The sequence below is a fragment of the Bombus vosnesenskii genome, unplaced genomic scaffold, assembly GCF_011952255.1.
Source record: "Bombus vosnesenskii isolate JDL3184/JDL3185 unplaced genomic scaffold, Bvos_JDL3184-5_v1.1 scf7180000013308, whole genome shotgun sequence".
In the NCBI taxonomy this organism is placed as follows: Eukaryota; Metazoa; Arthropoda; class Insecta; order Hymenoptera; family Apidae; genus Bombus; species Bombus vosnesenskii.
In genome coordinates, this window is record NW_022882957.1 from 1,138,594 (window position 1) to 1,158,311 (window position 19,718).

A 19,718-nucleotide genomic window follows, 5' to 3' on the forward strand; every position below is an offset into this window, starting at 1 on the left:
ACCGGAAGCCACGTGTTCGACCGATGCTGTTGCCTCGTAATGACCTTCCACAGGCTACAGGCGAATCACGGTAGCGAGTACCAAGCTTAATAACCATCCTTGCACCGATGACAAGAAAAATAGTCACTCCAAGCCTTTAAAGGGGGAACGATGGTTAAATGAAAAATTACATCGCGTCTCGCCTACCGTCGTCGAACGATTCCTCACGAAGTTATGGTTCATCGACGACCTTACTCTCTTGACACTTCGAAATGCAGAAGGGAATGCTTCGAGGTTTGGGGCTGATTTACCAAAGTTTTTCTTTCTTGTTCATAAAATTTAATGGTACAAGTTCGGACAGCTAAAGTATAAAAATAATGTGAAATTGTTATCGAAAGAAAAAGTTAAAGCGAATAGCTATATGAAAAATGTACGAATAAAAATTGGATTATTAGAAAACCGATGGATGATATCGATTATTGAAAAATCGATTAGCGAGAAACTAGAATACAATGTGAAATAAAATTGCTACATTTTTATCTCAAACTCTCCGTTTAATATTCATATCTATGAGAAAGACTATAAGTTTCTCTCATATAAAATTGAAGTTACTCAATTATGGAATTTAAACATTCGTGTATTATAAATAATTCTACCGTAATACAAAAAAATAAACACAAGTCTTTTCCCATATATATTTCACAAAATATTTCACAAAAAGTTATTCAAACCTCGAAACGGGCGCCACTATAAATCTATAACGAACGATTACCAATTTATTATTTCGACCAATTCTAATTCTAATAGTAACGTTCAATGGATATATAAAATCTTCTTTTACAAAAAGATACAGGATATCTTTAAAAAACAAAAAATTCGTCAGTTTGCGAACTTGCGATCTTCAAATTCATAGTCTTTAATTACTAAAGTCAACATCGTCTTCTTCGTTTTCTTCTCTTTCCTAAGTAGTTTGGTTTTTCCTCCGTTATAATTCTATCCCTTAATCTACGTGAACATTCCTTGAAGCGTAGTTTGACGGTAATACTTCATTAGGTAATCTTAAAACTTCCTTGAGTGAAACAGTAGAAAAGTTAACGAGGGGCGCAGGCATGTTCGTTCGATCGAAGACTTGGAAATTTTACTGATATCTGACGGTAGAGTTTGTTCGACAAGTTTCTAATCCCTGCCAGTTCTCGCCGGAAGTTTGGTATTTAATAATTTCGTGACCATGCGTGATAAATGATAGGCGCAACAATAGTATTGTCGCAATATTTCGCACAGTCACGATGCAGCGCGATAGGTGCATGTACGTATAATGTTTTCGAAATAATAATGATCGAAATAAGATTCTTCTTGATTTCATTATTAAATAATATCCGTGAAATCTTCTAGCTTATCGCAATAAAAAAACATGGAACTAGCCCTTGACCCGACGAAAAATTCTGCTGCATCTTACATGTATGTGACCAAAAATAAATATATGTAAAGCTATGCATGAGTTTTCTTGTTTTCCAGCAACGAGTATCGTCGAGTAAATTTCCCGAGATCTCGATTCAAGTTTTCATTGAATTGAAAGAGCTTCATAAAAGTCAAAATAAACGATACCGCGTGAATGTACAACATCCGTTGATAGAATTAAACATTTCCGCTAATATCCAAAATTTCCTGTCTGCTCTTCATACGAGATGTTCCGCACAGTCTTGTTAAAAATGAAATCTCTTTCAGCTTCTTGTGCTCCACGTTGAACGAGAAATACATTTGTGCGCCATAAAAGAGAATTTTAGTACATTACTTCTCCTTTATAAGGAAATTGGAGTAAACGAGCTTCTACCATTAAAATTTATAAACAAAAATTTCTCATCTAATCTAAAAAGCATTTCATCTTAATCAACCAACTCTTAATTAGAAATAGTAAATCTAAGACAAATATAAGACAATATACGTTCGTATATCGATTACCAAATATCCTACGAACTTTCAGAACGACGCGACACGTTATATTATATCAGACTTGAAGGAAAACAACCATAGTAACAATATATTTGTCCCAACTCCTAGAAAGAACCTACAGGGAAATTAAATATTACAGTCATCGGTCGATCAGCCAGTCATTTCCTAAAAACGTTGATACTCGACCAAACGAAATCGCTGGAGGGAGCCAAAACGAAGTAACGACCGTGTCTAAATCACTACAATCAACTGCCACGATATCGACGCGGCTCGACTATGAGAGAAGCCTTCGATCAAGCCGCAAAACCAGAGGATAGCTGCGCGAAACGTCGCACTACAGTTCACGAAGGCGCCGATTGGCGTCAGGGGCTTTGATTGCATTCTGGCGTGCCTCCGATATTTAAGCTTGCGGTGTGAAAGTTCAACGAGGGAACGGTGATCGGCCGTCGAAAAGCGGATATACAACCGGCGTGAACACGCCGTCCGTTTTATTCCGTGCTCGGTGCCGCAATCACGGCGGAACGCAATCGGTCGTCGACGAACGAGGAAACGGCTGAAAGTATCCCAAGTATCGACGGGTCTGGCTTTGACCTGGAAATTAAACGACCTGATATTGGTGTTTCGGTGTTTCCAGCGTCGTGTTCCGCAGGAAAGGTGCCGCCGCAGCCTGGCTGTTTCGTGAAAACGAGAGTTCGGACAGAGGCGGACGGTCAATCGGAAATGAGGTTCATCCGTCTGCGTCGATTCGAGAGAGATAACGGTGATATCGTCCACGATAGACGAATGGAGTATGGAAGAATCTTTGGAAAGCATACAGAGTGTCGTGCTTTTGCCATGCGATATCGATTCTCCTAATTTATTCATTTCGTATAGATATTTCTGTATTACAAACCTCCTCTCTTTTAGAGTACGTGACGAATAGAAATATCAAGGTGTATTGCACAGTTTTGGAAGTTCCGTTTAATCTTTAAACAAATCGTTTCTCCAGATGTAACGAAACACTTTGAAATTGTCAGTTTGTTTGACACAGAATTGTAAAAAAATTTATCTTAAAAATTCATTTCTTTCATTTACTTAAAGAGTTATAAGAAATTAAACATTATAGTAATACTACAATTACTTGTCCTACAATTAGTGAAAGTATAGGAGAATTTTCGAAGTATTTTATCCAAAGTAAGAGAATCCAGGTTACGATCGGGAAAATATATTTGCCAAATGGCAACACGGTACATTTAAGGATTAAATCATCGTAGCATTCGTTACAAAAGGTTAACTCTATATCTCACGTAAAAAATAAGATAAGATCGTACGCAATAGGAATATATTCGCGAATACGACTCGACGGGAAGATACTCAGTCACACAGTATTCACCTGGAGAATAGGCCAACAAACGTAGGCAGCATCTCGAATGGAACGGTACACGTACGTATGTACACCATCGCCGAATGTAGATTCAGTGTTTACGAATAGCTCGTGAACGAGCGGTTCGAGCGGTAACCGGTCGGAAATTATAAATCGAGCAACGGAGTCGAATAGGATTGAACTTGGTTGCTTCTCGAATGGAAACGCGAGGCGAACCTGGCTGATGCAAAGAGAGAAACGCTGTTGTATTCGATAGAATAGAATACTACGAGGCTAATCAAATCGCTGGTAGAATCCAACCACCCGCATATTGTGCTAACTTTATACATTCGACTTATCCGCGCGCTGTGTACCGCGCGATATCTCTCGTGGTGTCCGGGACAAAAACTGTCCTACCCACCCTTTTCAGCTATAAATTCGATCGGCAGTTCGTTGTTTTTCACGACTCACCGATCGTTCCTTCTCTCTTCCGTTTTTTATCCTCCTATCTAGTTTCTCGTGAACGATTTTCCTTTTTCCTCTTTGGACCTAGTTTCCCAGCACGTCGGTAGATTGAAATTCTCGTTTACCAAGGTGAGCAAGAGAGAGAGAGAGAGAGAGAGCCCAGCCCGTCTTTCAATTTCCCTTTTCCTCTTCGATCTTGGCGGCGCGTTCGACCGACTAATCCGATTAACGTTCTTTAAAGCATGCACGATGAAATTGGCCGGAAACTTTGGAGGACGATGCACGATCACGGCTGAATCACCCCGACGTGTTTCCATCGCGCTGTCACTCCTCGCGTTTCGCTGACTGATTAACGTATCTCGATAACGCCGGCCACCGCGGGGCGCGGCCTTATCTCAAGCCCCTAATGGTAAATACGTTCGTCCATCGCGCGTGCCAAGGAGCAGCTTTTTAGTTTCGACGATGCTATCGCCGCCGACACATTTCCTCGCTTCGCATTGCGCCGTGAGAAAAGCGATTCGGACTCTTTGTGTTTTTATACGCCGCTGGGAATGGTATGTAAATGCATCCTTTTAGAAATTCCATTTTTGTAAGGACTTTTAAATTGAAATCAAACGCGATATGTCTCATCTAGAAACGATAGAATGACGATTCTATCGGGTTTCTCTTTCTTCTTTTGAAACTCCTGCAAAACAGAGCAACGAGTTCAAATTTTAACGACGATTCCTCTGCACTTTCATAACATCAGCTCCGTTTCACCCGACGCAAATATTTCATGGTCCGACTTCGCAGAACTCGCTACGTGCTCCGGCGATATAGAGTGTCACGAGCGTAACGCAGCAGTTGTTGCGACAACTTCTCGCGAAATTTCCCTTAAACGCACTTAACAATACACCTCGTTATAACAACGGTGATATATAAATGAAGTAGACGGTTACTCGCGTCGCTTATCGCGATTCGTGTTTCAACCACTGGGAACGCCATCCCCCTTTTGTTATATATATTTTTTTTCTATAACGAGATCTATGCATGTAAACTGGTTACAAACTGTCACGAAGTAACATTATCGTTATTTAGTGGCGACCGTAACTTTCCTTCGGCTGTTGCGTCGCCGATTATGACTTGTGTCGTTGCCCCGGTCACGGAACTCTCCGCCCACACCCTTCATCCGCATCCTGCACGCGTGTATCGTTTCTTCGGCTCGAAAAACCCTGATTTACAGCGGTACCAGCAGATCATTTTCCAGGCTTTTTTGTTTTACAGCTTACCAAGTGTTCGAGTCAGGTTAACGGAAGTTATTGCTTGCTCCACCAGAGTTTCGTTAAGGAGCATTCAGACGATCAATGTTATTGTCAATATTCGACATTTTATTGACAATACACGGGATATTTCATAGAATATGCGATCCACCTCACGAGTGGACAGGAAACACAAAAACGACGAAAAAATTCATGTAAAATTCATGTAAAATTCATGTTGTTTCAAAGTAACAGCCATTTTTACGTTTATTTTATATTATATTGATTATTGTGCAATAATTCGCAACAGATTATTTTCATGGAAAGTGCTCGAAATGTCCAAGTCTCGGTTTGTATGCAAGCTTGCAGTCGTTGTGTCGAAGAATTTCGCAATTTTCCAAAATTTTCAGACATAAATGGAATAATACAGACAGAGGGTAGCTATTTCGACCAGCTTCTATAAAGGTAAGCAGTTGCGGATTATTGAAACACAAAAGTGGCTATAACTTCGAAACAAGGTTAAACAGGGCACACGTTCGCATGAACTCTTTCTCGTTGTGTTTGCGTCCTTTGTTCAGTCTTGCGGTGGGTCACACATGTTATGAAGCACCTTGTATATTGATCGTCTAGAGGGTCTATTACGTAAGATAACGTTGACAAACTTAAATATTGACAATAATTCTTCTATTTGGTATTCTATTATTTTGATAGTTAACTTTGTTGCGGTCTACGGATATTTAAATAATTTTTTTAAAACTAAAACAAAGAATTGGAAAAAGAAATCATGATATTAACAACGATTTTTTTATACATTCTTCAAATTTAGGTAGCTTTTTATCGACAACTATACTGTATTTGCGGAAATTAAAACTAATCGAATTGGAATTCTTTTCTCCTTATTAATTTGTGATGTCTTGATCACAGTGATTTTTAGTTTAGAAACATTTTAAGATATTAAAATTATTTATGCACTGGAAGATTATCCAGATGGAACCAGAGAATATCTTTAACCTTTTCCACATGCTAAATTTATAGCCCCAGCAACTTTCATGGCATCTTTCCAAATTTAACTTTCATAAAATCAATGGTTTACTCTTCATAATTATATTTTTGTTAAAATTTGATTGACTCCTGAGTTTGTCTATTCTTATTATAAACCTTATTAACATTTGAAGCAGAACGGAAAAGATATAATAAATTCATCTTTATCTTCATTTTTATTTTTTCCTTCGTGACCCTGGGCAATTAGCTAAAAATGTTTCAACATTAAATAATGCGCGAAAGAAGTAGCCTGGTAAATTCTAAGAGAAAGTCTTGAAAATGGATAATAAACCCAAAATGTTTTGTAAAAAACTTAATATCAATTCAGTTATTATGTTAACTTTGTAAATGATCATACACATCTCTGTTATACCAGAATATTCTTTAATACCAGTAACTTGTTGCTTGTAAAATTGCAATACCAATATCAGTTCAATTGTACAAAAAAAATTGTACAAATCCCGATAATATGTGATGTAGTAAATTCCTTCCTCCTTAATAAAGCCGATAAATTAACGATTGGACCAAATTTAACACGTAATATTAGTCCATTAAACTCTAACTTTTAAACGAATTTCATCAGTTTCAACCTAATAATATGGCCTGATGAGAACACCCGATAGAACATATTAAAACCAAATGATCGAGACCAAATCCCCATACTATAGCGCACCAACTTTATCTCGATCGTTTCTCGATGATTAAAGAGCCATATAGTAAACTAAAGAGTTAAACGGAACAAAGGTGGCAGATAAAGAGGCATTGAGAAGGTTATCGCGATAAATGTCGTCGGAGTCTGGGACACGAGCTTCTGCCGGTACGATCGATCGTCGTGGTCGGATCGTCTACGAGAATCGTTAACGTTCTCAACGAAAAGTGTGCTTAATTGTGGCCTCGCCGCGTCGTACTCGTCGGATAGGCTGTAATTAATTTGCGGTTACAACGCGTGCACACGTGTCCCCGCGACCGATGACCAATAACGGTAATTATACTAATTAAGTTCGTGCCTAAGCGCGGCATGCTGCACGTCTACTGGTCACTACGACACTAAATCTATCTACCAGGTATTAATACAACGGAGGTATTCGTTGCTGTCGACGGCTGCCAGCCTAGGGTGATTAAAGATCGCTTTGTTGGATGTCGAAGTTGTTACGCATGTCAAAGATATTCCTATCGAGGGCAGAAATGTAATAACACAATATTTCGGTCACATTGTTTGGGTCATTAGCCTCCGTGAAACACGACCTTCGTATGGACCGTTGTTTCCCCATATGACGTCGACCTATTACATGTCGTATAAAGTATATACCACTGCACATACGTCGTGCGATTTAGTATTTCTTCTTATATCTGTTCATTCAGTGTTATATTTATTTAGTTTCATAAATTGATAATTTCATTTTCGCAAGACTGGTACGGATATAAATTATGAATGCAGTTATGGGAAATTCAAAGATGCACAAATGTACAGAATGTACGTAATATTGAAAAATATATGTATAAAATATTTAATTTAAATCTTTGCACAGCTTTCATTTCTGCAGTTACACTTGTAAATATTATTTCATTGTCGGGGATGCGATAATTTGTATAATTTAACTTATATTAATAAAAAATGTAAATATTTCTACCACATACGCTGCGTATTAACAAATCAATATTTTACATTGAAGCACTTGGTACAGGATGTGAGAAAATTACCATTCCAGTGAATGTGTACATGTCCGCCCGTAAATATCCGTTCATACGGAAAGCGAATGGTCGGACGAGTTGTCCGTCTTTGAAGGGTTAATCTACTTTGAATCGGAAGTTTGTCCGTAATACTTCGTCCGAGGCATTTCGATGGTCAGACCGTTTCTCTCCTCGTGTCCAAAGTTCCAATTATGTTTGGAATGCTGAGAACAGTATGTCGAGGAATATCTGACCAGATGTCAGTTAATTAAGTACGATTCCACGAATTAGTATCAAGCAGCAACGCGAGCTGTTATCAGACCACGTTTATTATACCTAAGTAGATCGATTCGATGTGATGCTCGTCGATAATTGTACGTCTAGTTCAATGTCTAGTTCATGTTTGAAATTCTTCTACGAGAAGATTCCTATCTGCAAACATGACAGCGAATAAATACTCGGAAGCTCGTAATTCTTATAAATTCTTATTTTTACGCGTTACTAACGCTTCCATTCCCGAACAAGTCGAACGACGTCGTCAAACCTCGATAACAGTAACTTTCAAGAACGTGACAGAACACGTGTCTGACACGTTTACTACGTAAAACGTGGATTCCAATAGGCACATACTTTCGGATTATGTGCACTATCAACATGAATGTATCGCATGAACTAAACATACAGAAAATTATAAAAAAGTATTTGATGATGTATATTAAACAGATACATGAAATTACATATGTAGTTACAATGGCAGATATTTTATGAAAATTATTCGTTAGCATACAATATTATATGAAATCAAACAAACATGTAAAGTTATACGATATAACGACAAGTATCGTGTGAAGCTTATTTGTTGGCGTAAAGGGTTACGAAAAATGAAAATCAAATTCACAGCCAACAGGAATCAAATAAACGGAGAATTTTGTTAACATAGTATTGATTGACAACAACTGTTCAATCGGAAAAAATAGCAAATACAATTTATGATATTTTTCCTCTGTAGTTTGTATATGGTATACAGACATTGACTGCATCCGTATTCATTTTAATCCATTCGCGAAAATTGCTTGTGAAACATTACCTAGTCACCAACAATAAATATGTGAATAGAGATTGACTCCCATTTCTTCTCTCCGCGTATATAACACAACGAACTCGCTTTCTCTCAACTCTATTTACCACAAATTAATTAATAATCCAATTAATAATCCAATTTCGACTGCAGCCAATAAACGTAGCCAATGTCGGATGTTAAGCAAATTTCAAGCCGTCTTCAGGTCGTTTTCCCTATAACTGACCGCCTGAACGGAAACTATGTCTGCCTGATTGCTAAGTAACAGGCGATGTAATTTCAACCGAAGTCGAACAACGCGCTTGTCCGCGCCGCATTTACACTTGGACGGGTTTGTTTCAAGTCGAAGCGAAAAGAAATTCTTTCGGTCGTCGGATCACGTCGCCGGTAACGATCGGGCACATTGTTTTCCGATTTCCTGCTAGCTTTACGATGAGTTAATACCGCGTCCAACGATTGTTAAAAATTTACGATATCTGTTGAGCCGACAGCGCCTCGCCGTTTACATACATCGTGAGGACCGTGATCCATGACGTTTTATCCGTTTTGGACAGCTCGTCGTTGACTCTGCGACTTTATGCCGACGAAGTTAACTGTGTGCCATTAAGCGTGAGTATTAGTGTCACGTTGAAGCTTGCGATCATTCAGAGAAACGTGAAATGGATTAATCAAAGATTTAATAGTAGAATTATCGAAGTGTAATGTGAATATATCGTGGAAATGAAATATAACGTGAGTTATTAGTCAATAAAATTGTAATATTTAACATAATTGATGCTAAAAAAAAGTAGAGCTACTCGAGCTGTGAATACTTTATTTTATCTTTATTTTTGGTAATATATAAGTTGTGGATGTTTATAGATTTATTTAAAAATGCAAAAATGTAACGGAAGAATGCATATAATATGCAAAAATATATAGAATATCGATAAGTGATCGAGTAATTAATAATTTCCTTAAACTTTCTTAAACTAATTTCCGGAAAAATGTACTTTCCTCAGCCATGTCACTTTTCTTAGGTCACGAAGCACAATTATAACCCGAGCACGTTCACGTGCAGTGGTCTATAATCGAAAGCGGCACCGTCCGGCATCCTGAGATTGTATAATTCTAATTTTAAATAATTACCTATTATTTTGATCTTCCTTTTCCGGTATACAAATAAATCCACTTTTAAATTAAATATATCATCTTCCTCTAAATAGATGATAATTAAGACGATACAACAAAAACGAACAGCAACTCCACAACCATTGCGATAAAAATCAAATTAACATAAAAGCATATTTTTAGTAACAAAACTAAAATATCTCGTCGTTTTAATCGTGATTGAGTTAACATCAGTTAAATATGTTTATTAATTTCTTTCTGTTACTTCGTCCTATCTAGCTGATAAGATACACAGAATAAACTGAATAATACAAGATGAGATATCAACACTTGATATTACAGCTCGATAAAGAAAATCGAAGAAGTAAAAATGAATGTTTCAGTGTTAAATCAGGATCACTCAATTATCTGGTAGAAAAACAAGCGGTCCGTTCGAAAATCGAAAGGCGTTAAATCCGGTAATTTCTTTTCCAATCCGGCGTGTCGAATCGACCAAAAGAAGTACGAGTATAAAGGAACGTATGAACGGATACGGACGAATTATCGCGGCAGTTATAAAAAAAAACCAGGAATCTCGGGAATTGAGTCTGGAGCGAAGGAAAAATTGAAATCGACCGCTGACGGCCAGGCCGAAGATAAAACACGGTCGGATAATTGATTCGGCGAGCCGTCAAGTGGCCCATTTCTTTCGATAAAGCGGTTTCAATCTACCGCGGATATCCGAAAATTTGCGAAATTAAAGTTCGACGCCGGCCCGTGCAAATAGAAGACATCTCGCCGGCCGATGTGATCGTCAGAACTTAAAATCGAAACGTGCTGACTGTACGGTACGTGTTTCCAAGTAACGTTGGGGTTGACCGTTCAATTACACCGCGCCAGCACGTGACTAACACTCTAATTATGTATTTAGTCTTAATTAGACAGGGACGTTAGAGGCCGTGCTCGCGTTGGCTTGGCGCAAAACTTCCGAGTTCCCGCATCGTCGCTCAACTCTGTCGCGCCAACTGGTGCCTCCGCCGCTCGAAATTTCGATTCGCGACAGCCTCGAGCCCCGCTACAAAAAATTCCACTACCACTGTCCACTAAACGGATTAAAATGTCATAATAATCCGCTGCCAACTTCAACGCCCGTGAACTTTCGCCCTAAAAATTTCTACGAAATTTCCCCGGAGATTTCCGAGCATCGGTCTCGTTTTATCGAACTCCTTGAAATCTCGTAGCCCTTACTACGTATAATACTTTCGTTAAGGTACTTCTCCGAGTTGTTCGTTAACCCTCTAGCCGCGGGCAATCTCCATATTTTTCTATTCTTATCATGTACAGGTTTATCGTAAGGAGACTTTTAATATAATGTAAAAAACGCGACGCGATAACAGCATTTGCGAAGAAACTAGTATGTCACTGGGTTAAGTTAGTTTTAAGAAACTCAGGTGGATATTAAACGTGTTGCTTGGTTTATTAAAGAGACGAGTGATAAAATTGTAATAGTCAATGTATATTAAAAGTTCTTTAAATACAAGCACAGAGATAGTGTATGCCGGTCGTAATCGTCGCTCGCTCAATGTTATTGTTCAACTATACGCTTGCTATTCGACTGTATGTGACTCGCTATAATGATTTGTTATGACTGTCCTAAAGAGTACGTTCCTCTATTTGTATCGACCGGTGTTACTATAAAAAGTTCCAGTGTAACTCCGGCTGACGATTACAAATAACGACGATAATATTTTGTCTGCAGTTTGTTTACCTTTGAACCCAGCAAACCAAAACAACGTTGGCACACCAAGCCACAACAATATGAGTCTCTTCCGATTCGAATCTTCCGTTCACTCATGTGCCGCTACAAAACTATAAGCTTGATACGGAAATATCGTATAAAATATTTCTAAAATCTCTCAAGCATCTGATTTATCTTATTATCGCTTATATACTTCGTCCATCAAATTATACGGAAAATAACAGGTTAATTTGTATCGCGGCGGATTCTTGTCGATTCTTGTCGATCTAAGATTAATGGATCAGTGTCGAGATTCTGGATGCTAAGGATGACGAGTGAGTCATGTGATGAGGAACACGCGCGATATGCGGCACGCAGCGCGGCTCGATCGATATCAATTAACCAGCTTCGGGTGTCGAGAGTGGAATCTACGCGCGAGCTGTTAAGCGCACTTCGCGTAGTTAAATGGCTACCGTATTAGCTGGCCGCGTGAATCAGCTACTATTGATATTTACGTACGTTCCAGTTGTAGAAAAGAGTACGTGTATTGTTGGAAAGAATGATAGATTGAAGTTAGGTTTTCAGTTAGGTGTAGGATTCCTTATTCTTTCGTTCAATTCCGACCTATCGGATTCTGCTTGATCGGTCTAGAATCGCAAAAGCTACGGTGTCAAAGACGCATTAGAAAGAAGAACTCGAGGTGGAAATAGGATCGACTAACGTTAGAGAAAAGTTTGAGAAAATTGAGCGGTGTTTGCGAACTCGTCCGGTGTTAGTTTAGAAACGCGCGATATATGTGCGTCGTTCGAGCGTTAAGCGAACCCGAGACGGGGTACTTAATTTCTCGAAAACTTCTGGTCGCACATTTCGCTGCTTTGCGGCGGCGAACTTACGCAATTAGATGTTCAAGCCCGAAACTTGGCTAACTTTTCAACTGGAAGCAGGTCTGCAAGGCTATGTTCAACAGTGTCTTGATGAAAGTCACGAATTCGATCTTGCATGATGAAACTATTCATTCCCCTAAATGTGGATTTTCCGATAAGCGAGATGAAAAATGTAAGAGCGTAGGAATGTAGAAATTATAGTAAGGACTCTTTGCCAGGACGCGTTTTAAAACGCTACAGGATCGAGTGAATGAAAATCAACGAACAGGATGAACTCGCGAATGTTTGCGACATGCGTGGAAAAGCTCATGGAAAGAGAGGATTACACGGAATCTTACCTTAACGTGTCTGTCAATATCTTCGAGTATCGTGTCATGTCTCATTTGGGAATACAAAAAAAAAATCTCTCAAAACGCGAAAGAGTAAGTCAAACTCGAATAGATCTTCTTTTGTGTACCTGGAAGTTCTACCGTTTAGGACGTTGAAGGATTTGGTTCTCCCTCGTTCACATCGATTCTTTCCACCCTTCCTCTTTGGCATGAGTTAGATTCCAACTTAAAATAAACTGAGATCCACTTATCCGGAGCGAAAAAAAGGCTGATTCTTAGCAGACGCCGAAAAGGGAATGGCTTTTCGATGGGGCGAGCGTCACGGTCGAATGATTTTGTCGATTCGACGAAACTTTTCCCCGGGGTGCTTTCTCACGAAATTCCGTTTTCTCCTGACCCGTTCGTTCATCAGAAGACAAGCACGGCTCACGGCTCTGATATATTGGGCAGATAGCGCGAGCTCGCGTTCAGACATTATGCCCATTAAACGGCGTGACCTCGACGCGCCGAGGTAAATCGCCAAGGTTATAGATAGCTTTTTAATGGTCGCTTCCTGGTGTGCAACGTTCTTCTCTCGCTTCGTTCTTTGGTTTCTCTATTCGGACACAGAGACGCGTGACGCAAATTTCGCGAGCTAACGATGTAAATATCAAATATCAGACAAAGCCACGAAACCGAACAGCGACAGGGCTGAAAACCGATAAAGAAACTATAACAGAGGCAATAACCAGTCCTTTGGAGACCGGTGATGGTGGCAGCTGTGATTTATTAGAGGGCGGCTGCTGGCTTTACGATCTCGTTCCGATCGCGTAAACCGGTAACAGGGCAACTCGCGTCAATATTAATACCACTGGCAGCGACAACAATCGAACTTGCGTTTCGTTTCATTGGCGCCCGGTCGACGGCTGACGGTCTGGTTACACGCGTTGTTGTTCGCGACACTCGCGGAAGCAAGATGGGCCAAATATTTGGACGTCTGCTGTGTCGTAGCGATTTAACAATCAACCGTGCAACGTCCAAGCTTCACGCAGGGCTGCTTTTCAAACGGTCCTGCTCGTAACGCGCAACGAATACACCGACCGTGGAAATATTGTAACTCCAACCGCGCGTTTTTCGTGAATATTATCGTGTGCACACTGTCGAATATTTGCGCTTTCCTCCCTTTCTCTTTCTATCTTTTTTTTTTTCTAACCAAGAACGGTGGTTATATCTATACGTGAGTTCCCTTTTTATCGAAATAAATCCATGTAAACGGTCGGAGCCGGTGCTACGGTGCGAGCAATTATCTGTGAAATGAAAAGCGCGTTTTCGAAAACGCTGCCCGCGGTGGCGTATACACGAAATTAACCGATACGTCAAAGAAAACAAGTTTAAACTGCAGTAACTGCGATGTTCATTAAGAATTTATTTTATTTATATTCTGCATTTTATAAAACACTTGTTCCGTCACATAGTTTTCAAGTTCTTCAATATTCTATTGCAACGGTACGATGTATACGTATACGGATTATCTTTATTCGTGAATTTTAATTTCGTCACTCTACACAAATATTAATATAATTTTATGAAGAGAGTGCTACTAATGAACCGTTCATTGGCTCTTTAAATTTTCTTTTAGCCATACTAGATTTGAAAATGAACGACACGTACTCAAATTACTTTGAAAAATAGTAAGGTGAAAATTTATTTTAATCAAAGAAATCGAATGCTTCATACGTTATAACCTGATACATAAATGTACGTCACAATGCCTTCCAATTATTTAATCTTCCCGTTTCCCCAAAGAAATTTAAATCGTTCAGGTAATGAGTATCGAGCACAAGATTAATCGACGAAACAACTCTTACACTACTTCGTTTTACAAACCAGTTTCATAAACTGTTTCAAAGATACTACGATTCGTAACAATTAACTGCCTAACAATTAAAATAACACGTTCGATACTCAACAATAAAGTCAAGCTGCTTTGGATAAAGTTCTAACACAGTTCCACCAGGGTCGAGTCAATACATCCTCGCCTTATTAAGTTAAGACAGAGAGCTTGTGGAAGCTTTAGTAGCGTTTGGCCATAAGGGTGCGCGTGGAAACCATCTGCCAGAAATTCCCGTTTGGTGGCTGCTATTCAAGGAATTCGTTTCATGTCGAGTTTAGCGCGCCGGCGCCACGATATTTCGCAACGACACCGTTCATTCGGCTCGACATAGCCTTCAAAATTCACCCTAACCTCAGTTACCCTACCGATGATGAAATAATGATTCCTCGGTATCGATATTTCAATCATGCTCTCCCTCTCTCCCTCTCTCTCTCTCTACATACTTGTTTCACTTTCGTGACACGGCCGTTGCTCGTTTAAATCCAACTCTACGCGAAGAATCAAACCTTAGCAGATCGAAATCGTGGGTGGATGGTAAACGAGTGTTCCATCCGCGAGGCTGAGGACGAGGGTGAATCGGTGTGGGGCAACGTTAAAGCGAACTTTTATGAGCCGGGAAGAAAGTCCACACAGGCTGACGCGCAGCCAGGAAGAAAATCGTATAAAGCATATCTAACGACCGATCCATTGATTTTCAATTTTCGCCGCGGGGAAGAGTCAGGTTTGCTGAATTAGCTTGCGCGAGCCGCGCCACGCCGTTGTCTCGACAGAGATTCAGCTTTGAAAACTTTTCAAGGGAGCTTTCGCGTCGTTATCGTTCCACGGCCTCGTGAAAAATATCTTCTCCTTACGACGATTGTACCTCATGTACCAGCTCCAGGATAGACTTCCGGAGAAGAACTGCGATTCATCCTACTGTCTACTGTAAGAGCTCGAGCGAACTATAAAGAGAATAATATTAGACCATCTGAAGTTGGTACGAGGCTTCGAGTTTATTAGGTATCTTTTATTTCTAGATTTAAATTGTTCCTTTTATCGATCAAGCACCACGTCAGCGTTCGAGAAACAGCGAGACATCGCATGTCCTTTTTTTTTTTCTTTTTGCGTGCATCTGTACAGTGGGACGCGTAAAGTTCGTATCTGCATACATCTGCGTCGCTGTTTCGCTTATTTGCCTGGCTCGCTTGGCGTCCTGAACGAACTTGTGCAGTAACGAAGGACATTGTGCTTTAATATCGTAGAGAGGTGGCGAAGAATCTCAATGGACAAAGGTTGAAGATCCAACCACGGTTCTTGCGTTCGTTATGCGGCATATTCGATGAATAACAGTATTTCAGAGCGCGAAATTTATTTGAATACTCTGTTACCGTTTGGATACTACGAACTCGGATATTCGTCAACCACGGTCGGTTTGATCGTCCCAATTTTTCAAACAATTTTACGATAATGGAGGAAAGAGTACGGCGTAAATTGTAGCTAGTGGTACACGCTTCTGTTCCACATTTCCTCTACGCTTAATTTCGAAAGAGACAAAATCCACATTTACACTTCTACGATGGGTTTAATTAACGCGGGGCTCTGCGTTCTAGCTGGCGACGTTGTCTCCTTATGCTTGTGGAACTCCTCTGCTATCGAGCATGTTCCCATACATCCGCGCGTAAATGAAATTTCGCGGAGCTCGCGAACTCTGTAATTGCTACTTTGCGCACGGAAAAGATCGCGCGGCCCGAATCTTCGAGAACACCGAGCGCAAGTTATCGCGAATTTGGCGCGTGTATACAGCGCTGGAGAACCGAGCCGGCTATGAAAAACGAAACCTTCAACGGACAACCAAGTAAACCGAAACGATTCACGCGTCCTATGTACCCTAGGTCTTCATATGAGCGTTACATGAGTAAGAATGAACTGCACTGGCGTCCTTAAATATTTGGATACTACAAAATCATTGTAAATATCCATGTAACATATACTAGGAGCGAAACTTTTTAATCTAATGCCAGTGTCTAACGTTATACGATTAGTAGATATAGAAACTATACTTGATGCTAATTGATATAAATTTGAAAACAATGAACGAAAACCGATGATTGACGAACCGGGATGATTAATGTATGTAAGATAAATGAATCTAAGGATCCAGGTAGAAGATTACTGTAGAACCTCGTGAACCGAGACAGTTTGAAAAAAACGAAACCTTCGAACGAAGGAAATCAAGTAAAACCGTGGCTCTGGTATGCCACATCGAAGCTAAAATCCTACGTTTTTCGTATTTAATCGAATTTCCGGATAATTTCCCCGGTTAATCAATCGTTCCAACTTCCCCTTAAAAGCATAACGTAGACAACCAAAGTCTAGAGTGATTTACTGGCGGAATACCAGACCATAAATACAATCGATAGCCATCCCTGTGAGTCGCGCTTAATTGCCTCCGGTGGGGAAGGGATACATCTCGGTCGCGTCCGTGGCGGCGTTAAACTACTGAAACCCGATGTTCCCCGGTATACGATGTGGTCTTCCAAGAAATCTTAACCGGCTGGTGGTCCAGATGCGCGATCATCATCGCCCCTGGCTGCGCCCTGACACTAAGGATCTGCGACGTTAGTATCCTCTGGTAGGAATAGGATGGCAAATTTCCGCAACCTATCGATTGTGGCCAAGCACCTTGCATTATCTTCCCTATGCGAGAGCCGTGTGCAACACTGTTGGAATAGTCGCGAAACACATATCAACGCCGTATTTCCCTCGCAATCTAGAGCCTGTGCGTGTTACATAAATTCATAGAGGCATGAGAAGGCGGAGAAGAGGGCGAGGGAGGCGACAGGGAGAGGGTTAGAGAGAGAGAGAGAGATGTAGAAGGGAATGGAACGTAGAAGGGTAGGGGAACGTGTGGAACATGTTTCGCGCGATAGTGTACATTTGAGATACAGCGAGCGGACTACGGTTCTAATTCCGATGACGTATGAGCTTGCATAACCTAGTTTTCTGTTTGCCAGCCCCGGTAATGAGTTGTCTAGTCCTTTCTCTGTCTCGTGGCCTACCTTTCTCTGTCCTTTCCACCTGTAACCACCGAATCCCTTCTGTCGGTGTTGCACCCCTTTACCAACCGCGCCGCCTGCTAGCCGTAACATCGTGTATTCGTGCTCCGTAAATTATACGGCTGACAGATAATCGTACGTTCGTAAGTTTCAAACGATCTAGACATGGGATGATAGGGAAGCGTAAGTAGCTGCATAAGCAGTGGTAACAGCGAGCAGAGAGAGAGAGAGAGAGAGAGAGAGAGTAGCGCGAAAGTGGAAAGAAGGAAATCCGCGATGATGCGGAGGAGGTTAGCTAGCTAGAACGATAAGCGTGGTCGCGTGGTAAATTATGGAGCTGATTACCCGTCTAGATACCTCCGGTGGAATTGTTTTTAATGGAGAGCGACGGGAGATTAGCGGAAATCGGATTATCTTCCGGTGAACGTTCGACAGAAGTCGAAGAGACTTTTCGAGTCAGAGAGGGGAGGAATTTTGCAAGGAGAGGAAATGGTCGTTGGGGTGAAACACCGACAACTGTCTTTTTACTCCGCTGAAACTTCTCGCGAACTGGAAGACTACAAGAAAATTCTATCATGCTGGAAACAACCTCTAAGAGGTTTTAGTTGCCGCAACTTTCGACCTCGGAATTCGGTTAATTCATGTGCATCGAAAAGCACTCGAAAGCGTTCTCCTCGCTTTCCCGAACAGTGTCTCGACGGATGCGGTGGTACTCGGCACAGGAAATGTTCACCTGTGAATAGCCGCGGTTATTCCTGGAATCGAGCAAGCGTATTTTTCTTGCATGAAAGGAACAGAAAAGCGAGGAATTTGGCTAAATATACGAACGAAAAACCAATTTTCAAAAGTACTTTTCACAAAATTTGATATTTACAACTTCTCGATGCCGTATTGACCATCGCTAGAAATTTCCATTTACGAACCATGGAAGATTATTCTAGCGAATATTTTCGAGGAAGTCAAACGACTGAATTTCCAATAATCCTTCTCTACAGAATATCGTCCGATATTTGTTGCAACGAATCAGCATGGAATATTCCACTAATTATAAGACGAGAGCAAAACAAGAATTCGATTCCTTTCAGTCAGATATTCTCGTCTTGAATGAACTCGCCGGAAGAAAAGGGAAAAATTAATATTTCTAGTAGCGAGAAAGCACGACGTCGGCGAGAATTTCTCGCATGAAAGAAAACGGAGAGCATCGGCTGGCGTTCAAAGCAAAAAGTAGCTCCTGAGCTTGCTAGAACGGCGAGAATTTTAACGAGCATAACGACCCACGATGTTTATTAAATCGATCATCTTATCGTAACGCTGTGTAGCGATGATTTCAAGCCGGATATAGACGAGTAAGTATCTGGTGGCACGTGAAGCGACGATTTTTCATTGGTAACGTTCACGAAGCTCCTTTCATCGCCTGTTTGCCATCTCACTGGTTGCCGAGACAGCGGCAATAAAACAGATCGTTCGTCGTCGCTTTTACGTGAGATCACGCTCGCTGCAACGCGCGCTTCGCTCGCGCGTTTTGTGACTCTCTGCCTCTGCTCTAGACGCAGAAAGATTCGTCACGTTGGTGTCCCGGCGACCGTCAACGAATCTGTCACGTTACTCCGCAAAAATCGCAACGCTCCGACCGCGAAAGAAACGCCTTCGCGTTTATAGCGCGCGAGGGTTGAAGTTCTGCGAAAGTTTTTTAGTGGCGGTTAGTTGAAATCACTGGAAAAACACGGGGCAAAAATTCAACACGGTGAGTTTCGAAGAAAATTGGACCGGTCGCTCGACCATACTAACCAGATTAACTTTTACACGATTTTTTTTAACGCTGCAACTTTACTAACAAGAAAAACATAAAATTTATACATACAGAAAATGAAAATACACGGTGTAATGAAAGAGGTGGTGTATATTTTACAGAAAATCATTCAAAAGTACGCCGTCATGAATTTATAAAATTTTTGTAAAATTATAAACTGATCATTTTAATTATTTCGATAGTTGTAGTATTAAAT

General features: G+C 40.6%; 1 protein-coding gene across 4 annotated transcripts in view; it reads right to left on the reverse strand.

Annotated features, from left to right (window-relative positions):
• Nucleotides 1-19,718, reverse strand: part of LOC117234763 (tyrosine-protein phosphatase 99A-like) — a 420,704-nt gene that overhangs the window by 169,385 nt on the left and 231,601 nt on the right. The gene's annotated exons all lie outside the window — the stretch shown is intronic.